Source organism: Urtica dioica, chromosome 8 (assembly GCF_054948205.1).
Source record: "Urtica dioica subsp. dioica isolate 48M chromosome 8, U.dioica_male_clone48M_v1_H2, whole genome shotgun sequence".
NCBI lineage: Eukaryota > Viridiplantae > Streptophyta > Magnoliopsida > Rosales > Urticaceae > Urtica > Urtica dioica.
In genome coordinates this window covers 16056205-16062348 of record NC_142763.1, presented here as the reverse complement: position 1 = coordinate 16062348, position 6144 = coordinate 16056205, and the positions used below count along the sequence as shown (strand labels likewise).

General features: G+C 36.9%; 1 pseudogene; it reads left to right on the top strand.

The window, feature by feature from the left end:
• The first annotated feature begins 508 nt into the window (after positions 1-508).
• LOC149388454 (protein DETOXIFICATION 14-like) lies at positions 509-3264 on the top strand (annotated as a pseudogene).
• The last annotated feature ends 2880 nt before the right edge of the window (positions 3265-6144 follow it).

The window sequence follows — 6144 nt, the reverse complement described above, 5'->3', positions numbered from 1 at the left end:
CGGTTAACCAAAAATTTGTATAACTTTGATTTGGATCAAGGGTCAAGCGGCTATATAGCCAAATAGAACTTAAGCTTTTGCAAAATAACCATAGTTTGTCAACTATAAGCAAACTAGCCAAAGTAAGATTAATCTAGGCTGGATTAAATTTAATCCTAACGAACTATAAAGACAGAATGTAAGCTTTATGAAAGATGGATTAAAATTAATCGAGGCAGGATTAAAAGTCGTAGTACTCTCAATTGGCTATTTTGCTATACCTAATGAAACTATGGCTATTTTGCAAAAGTCATAGTTTGAATTGGCTATTTCATACCATTTTTCCTTGGATCAATTGGATCCAGTTATTGGTCCAAAAATTTGAAAGCCGAAAAATTCAATTTCGATTTCTAAAACGGGCCTAAACCAAATTGAACCAAACCGGTTTTAGCCCTAAACAAAATCCTTCATTTAAGTGAAAAAAAAAAAAACTAAATTTTTGAAGATTATTTGACTTGGCAAGTATGGAATGGCTGGCGCGTTGGAGACTCTCTCTGGCCAAGCCTACGGTGCTAAGCAATCCAAAAAGGTCGGAGCCCAAACAAACACAGCGATCGTAGCCCTTGCGTTTACGTGCCTCCCTCTCTCTCATTTGGATTTCTATGGGAAAGATATTAGTTTTGATGGGACAAAATCCGTTGATATCCAAAGAAGCCGGGAGATTCGCTCTCTTTCTTGTCCCCGCGCTCTTTGCCTATGCAGCCCTTCAGCCCCTCGCGCGATACTTCCAATCGCAGAGCCTTATCGCTCCTTTGTTGGCGAGCTCGCTCGCCTCTATGTTGTGCCACGTGGCGCTCTGTTGGACCCTCGTGTTTCGGTTCGGGCTAGGGCATCTTGGGGCGGCTGTGTCCATCGGTGTCTCTTATTGGCTCAACGTGATTTTGTTGTCTCTTTACATGCGATTCTCACCCTCGTGCGAGGCCACGCGGGCCCCACTTTCTTCCAAGGTGTTCTGTGGTTTCCGAGAGTTCTTGCGCTTCGCTGTTCCTTCCGCGGTGATGGCGTGGTAACATACATTTTACCTTTTAAGTTAAATTAGCTCGTATTAAGTTCACTATGCATTTATTTTCTTTTCTGATTTATATTTTGCAAGCCTTGAGTGGTGGTCATTTGAGCTTCTCATTTTACTCTCCGGCTTTCTTCCTAATCCCGAGCTTGAGTCTTCAGTCATGTCGATATGGTATGCCATCGATCTATATATTTATACGTACTACTACAATTTTGGGTTTGGACAACGGTTACAAACACGTGCATAAATAATTCTTTTTCCCAAGGCTATTTCAATTTTGCATGTTAAAGACCTATATATGTATGTATTTTAGGATGGAATACTCTGAGCATTAATGTAATTATTATGTTTGCATGCTTATATGGTTTGAATACGTTTCTCTGAGAGTATGTACGCCGTTGAAATTCTGATTGTATTCTCCATCCTAATATTTATTCTCCGTACACTTTTATTGGTCATTTTGGGAGTCACGAGTTTAATATCCTGTCAATAAGTAAACTATTATTACAAAAGATATCTCAACATTTATTTCTTGATGAATAATTGATATCTTATATTCGTCTTTCAATTTTTTGAAAACAGTTTATCAACCATCACTACCCTTTACACAATACCCGAAGGGCTTAGCGCGGCTGCAAGGTAATAACGGTTAATTATTTGCGGCACACTCATCTTTATTCATTCTATCATGCAGCTCAATAAAAATTAAAAAAAAAAAAAAAACTATAAGATATAAATTACCTTATATGTTTTGTTGGGTCTTTTATCTATTCGACGTGGGACGTCCTTAACAATTGTTGCTATAGCATGGAGAATTAAACACGTGACCTTGTAAAGTTTGTTGAGTTAATTGTTATTTCTGGTTCTAAGTGCAAGGTTTGGACACCAGTGATAGTAAATAAGGGTTAATTCTACATTATTTTTTTCTTCTTCAAATTAGACAGATCTAAGAGTGTTTAGTTACAAACATGTAACTAATAGTGACAAAATTGACACTTTTACTTGTTTGTTTGTAACTAAACACTCATAAATCTGTCTAATTTGAAGAAAAAAAGTAGTAATATAGAATAATCAACTTATTTACACTTATATGTGTATAATTTTAGGAGCGGTGATTATTAATATGATGCTGTCTCTTTGAGCTCACTTACTATGAGTCAAATTCAACAATTTACTTGTTTGTAACTAAACACTCATAAATCTGTCTAATTTGAAGAAAAAAAGTAGTAATATAGAATAATCAACTTATTTACACTTATATGTGTATAATTTTAGGAGCGGTGATTATTAATATGATGCTGTCTCTTTGAGCTCACTTACTATGAGTCAAATTCAACAATATATTAGACACCTCAAAAATCAATTGAAAATGAAAAGAGTAACTTGTGACCTTATAAATCTTGTTTGGCCTCTTCATATTTTTCTGACATGAGATTCTTAACATGTTGAAACACTAGCGATTTATTTTACATATTGTTTATTTTGTTTTAAGAATAGAACGAGAGTGGCAAATGAATTAGGAGGCGGTAATCCCCGAGCAGCTCGGCTCGTCGTGCAGTCAGTCATGTCACTTGCGGTCTCAGAGGCTCTCCTCATGAGCTCGACTCTCTTTGTCGGCTGTAGCGTTTTGGGTCACCTTTTTAGTAATAACGCGGAAGTCGTGAAATACGTGACCTCAATGGCCGCTCTAATTTGCATTGGGGTCGTATTCGATAGCTTACATTGTGTCCTCTCGGGGATCGCCAGAGGATGTGGATGGCAAGATTTGGGAGCCTTTGTCAACCTTGGAGCCTACTATTTCGCCGGAATTCCCATTTCGGTCACACTCGGATTTTGGTTCGACTTCAGAGGAACGGGACTTTGGGTTGGGATTGTGCTTGGTTCATTTCTACAATCACTTCTTCTTTCTCTAGTCATAATTTTCACAAATTGGGAAAATAAGGTTAGTCTTTCGTGGCGTTTAAGATATAATCTATATTTCTTAAATGATTTATATCGTATAGACCGGTTGATCGTAATTGGAACATTCATGGACATTGGGTTGAACTTAGTATTTTAACATTCCATTCCAAAGTTTTATTATTAATAACTGTGGACTTTGATACGTGTAAGATATTGTAATGTTGCAGGCAACGATGGCGAGGAGGAGAATATTTCAAGGAAGATCTTTAGATGAAGATAACAGAGTGACCGATCACGTGGCTTTACTAACTTAAATTGAACAAGTACGAAAATATAGACCGAACAATTTGACGTTGTACGTTGAAACAATTTTGTTTTAAGTTTATGTACTACTTTTTTTTCCTTAATTATGCTCATCAAGTTAAAAAAGTTATTATCTAATTAAACAAATACCGTCTAAATCAATTTAATTCAAAGAATACTGCTTTCATATTGTTCAAACTTCGAAGATGGTTTATGGTTGGGAAACCATCGAGTGGTCTAATTTTACTAAAAACCGATAGTTTTTATATTTTCAGCGCTAGATGGTATACTTGGGTTTCTAAATTTAAAAACAATATTAGTCATTTTCCTATTTTAGTCGGTCATAATAAAATTAAAGATTAGAAAATAGAACAATTTAATGCCAGGGTTTATTATTTCCAATTGCATGCTTTAAAAGAGAAATTTCTATACACCGTTTTTATTTTATTTTTTTCCTGCACATAAATCACCCTAACCTAAGTTTCGATTGTAAAAATGAACCTCCTTATTTTGGTAGTCATTAAGTTCCAGAGTTTACTGCACGATTCATTAAAAACTACGGTAAACCTGTATCTCGCAAAGACAAAACAAAGAGTGGTGCTTTTATAATTTTAATAATAAGAATAAAGTGTATTGTTGCATCTCTATTACGAAGAATTCAGGAAAACTTTTCAACACAAATAAAGAAAATTTGGGAGCTAAATTGTTGGCCTACCTAGAAAAAGACAACATAGAGGTCAAACCTTTTTGTCAAAATGATCTGGTGTTATTCATGCCCTGCCTGGCTTTATTATTTAATTATTATTATCATCAATTTAATAACTTATGTATGATTTGGATTTTTCTTTCAAGTGGTCGATTTCTATTAGAAAAAGTTTATCCGTGAGTTGAATTTGAATGCATAACTTCACGAATATTCTATCAAGTTTTAGTTTTCGTTATGGAAGTACGACATTGCTTCTAAAGCTGTTTTTCTTTCACCGATATTATTAAGAATATTATTTTCACTGTATTACGAGTTTAATAAAGATCTAATAAGTTTGGTTTTTGCGAGATGACCTGATTGACGAGAAAACACGAGTGATGTCAGAGAAGAGATGTACCACCAGGTTTTGAGGAGAGTAGCAGAGGTTTTCCGGTGGTCCAAGGATGGGAGGTGAATGGACGTAGCTAGCTTATGTAGCCTATAGGGTTAAAGCATTAGGGTTAAAGCATTATAATAGTAGCAGAGCGTTGAGTGTGTCAGTGTGTGTGCTCTTTATTTTGGAGAGTGTTACTCTCTCTCTATCTTTCGCTCCTCTTCTTAACTCGGTGAAAAAGAAAAAAGAAATCAATAATCTCTCTCTATCTTTCGCTCCTCTTCTTAACTCGGTGAAAAAGAAAAAAGAAATCAATAATCTCTCTCTCTCTCTCTCTGATGGCTAACAAACCCCCGGAGGAATCAGCTTCTCCGGAGCCTCTGAAATACCAGGTAATAATATAATAATAAACGTAATATATACGTCGCTTAATATATTCATATTGATCGTAGATCGTCACCCATATATTTGCAGGTACGATCGACTATCAGCAGAGGTGACATAGTCGTGATGGTAAGGGAGGTGACAGAAGAGAGTAAGCACACAAAGTGTTTTCAAGCATAATAGTCTATGCTCGAAGCTTTGCGTGTTACAACAATAAACTCAAAATAGCAAGTCAGTTTTAACCACTCGTTTGAAGAGGCAAATGGTTATGGATTATTGATGTATAACCTATCAAATTGAAGCCCCGGAAGTTTAGTTTGCAATGGAGAGAGAATCAGATTGTTTGGACGTGTTTATAATAAGTTATGGCTATTTTAATAACCAGTGGTCACCATTAAACGTTGCAGTTTTTTGGTTGTTAATTATGTACTATTTTTATAAGTTTGTTACCATGTAAAAGTCTATAAATTGTGTTGTATTTGCTGAGAATAAAGCAAGAAACAAGAATACAAAGGAAAATATTTGTTTAAGATTTTTCTAGAGAGTTTCTTTAAAGTTTCCCAATCATTTACCTCTAAAAACACTCTTCTTATTTTCAAATTGGTATAGAGCCAATATGAGTTCCGGCAGTACATCGTTAGGACAAATGCCATTGCCACGATTAAACAAATTGAACTACGACAACTGGAGTATTCAAATGCGGGCTTTGCTAGGTGCTCAAGACGCATGGGAGATAGTCAAAGATGGCTATGAAGACTCGGATCCAACAAACTTGACGGCAAATCAGTTGAAGACGCTAAAAGAGACGCGCATGAAAGATAAAACCGCTCTATATCTATTGTTTCAGGCAGTAGATGAGTCGGGTTTTGAGAAAATTGCCGGTGCGACGACTTCAAAGGAAGCGTGGGACAAGTTGGAGACAGTTTTCAAAGGCGCAGACCGGGTTAAGCAAGTACGACTTCAAACTCTTCGAGGCGAGCTGGAAGCAATGAAAATGAAAGAGTCGGAAGGAGTATCCGACTACATCACGCGTGTTCAAACCGTGGTGAACCAGCTTAAACGCAACGGTGAAACCCTCACAGATGGAAGGGTTGTTGAAAAGATTCTACGGTCATTGACCGAGAACTTTGAAAATGTAGTTTGTGCTATTGAAGAATCGAAGAATTTGGAAGAGCTAACAATCGATGAGCTAGCTGGATCTCTTGAAGCACATGAACAACGTAAGAAGAAGAAGAAAGAAGAGCAAATTGATGAGGCATTGCAAGCGAAAGCAACTATCAGGGAGGACAAGGCGATGTACGCGCAACATCAACGAGGAAGAGGACGCGGCCGTGGAGGTCGTGGTTTCAGTCGCGGCGGAGGTCGCGGGCATGGAAACAACTTTGAAGAAAAGGGCCAGTCTTTCCAACAAAATTGGCGCGGCCGAGG